We start from the raw sequence: 1,260 nt of genomic DNA on the forward strand, positions 1-1,260 counted from the left end.
TTTATGCGTAAGCCTAATTCTCAAACACACATTTTCATACATTTGGGGCCGCTGAGGGGCCAAACTTTGCTCTAGAGGTCCCAAAATTGATCCAGGCTTTCTCTCTCATGGCCTGATGCAGGATCCAGAGCCACAAGTCTGTAGCTCGAAGCGTTTGGGTTTGGCAGCCATTAATCTATTGCATTTTATGCGTAAGCCTAATTCTCAAACACACATTTTTCATACATTTGGGGCCGCTGAGGGGCCAAACTTTGCTCTAGAGGTCCCAAAATTGATCCAGCTTTCTCTCTCATGGCCTGATGCAGGATCCAGAGCCACAAGTCTGTAGCTCGAAGCGTTTGGGTTTGGCAGCCATTAATCTATTGCATTTTATGCATAAGCCTAATTCTCAAACACACATTTTCATACATTTGGGGCTGCTGAGGGGCCAAAATTTGATGTAGAGGTCCCAAAATCGGTCGAGGTCGTCTCTGTGATGGCCCGATGGATCATCCCGAGTTGCAAGTCCGTAGCTCGAAGCGTTGGCGTATGGCAGCCATTAATCTATTGCGCTGTAGTCGTAGGCCTAATGTATTTGAATGGCATCCCAATTCCAATTTATTTGACACAGGGAAATAGATTAGAAGTGGGACATCATTCAAATAGATTGGAATGGGATTGGTAAGTACACAACATCCCAATTCCAATCTATTTGAATGGCATCCCAATTCCAATTTATTTCCACCTGTCAAATAGATTGGAATTGGGATGCTGTTTTTTCAGCCAAATTATGACATTGTGCAAACTTCACCACATTCACACAGTGAGTCAGTGGGACTCAGACATGTGTGTGTGAGTGTGTATGAGTGTGTGTGAGTGAGTGTGTATGTGTGTGTGTGTATTGGAAAATGGATGGTAATCATGACTCATCCCAATTCCAATCTATTTGACACAAGAAAATAGATTGGAAGTGGGATCCCATTCAAATAGATTGGAAGTGGGACGTTGTGTACTTACCGATCCCAATTCCAATCTATTTGAATGGCATCCCAATTCCAATTTATTTCCACCTGTCAAATAGATTGGAATTGGGATGCTGTTTTTTCAGCCAAATTATGACATTGTGCAAACTTCACCACATTCACACAGTGAGTCAGTGGGACTCAGACATGTGTGTGTGAGTGTGTATGAGTGTGTGTGAGTGAGTGTGTATGTGTGTGTGTGTATTGGAAAATGGATGGTAATCATGACTCATCCCAATTCCAATCTATTTGACACAAG

This window comes from Brachyhypopomus gauderio, chromosome 11 (genome assembly GCF_052324685.1).
Source record: "Brachyhypopomus gauderio isolate BG-103 chromosome 11, BGAUD_0.2, whole genome shotgun sequence".
NCBI classification, from domain to species: domain Eukaryota; kingdom Metazoa; phylum Chordata; class Actinopteri; order Gymnotiformes; family Hypopomidae; genus Brachyhypopomus; species Brachyhypopomus gauderio.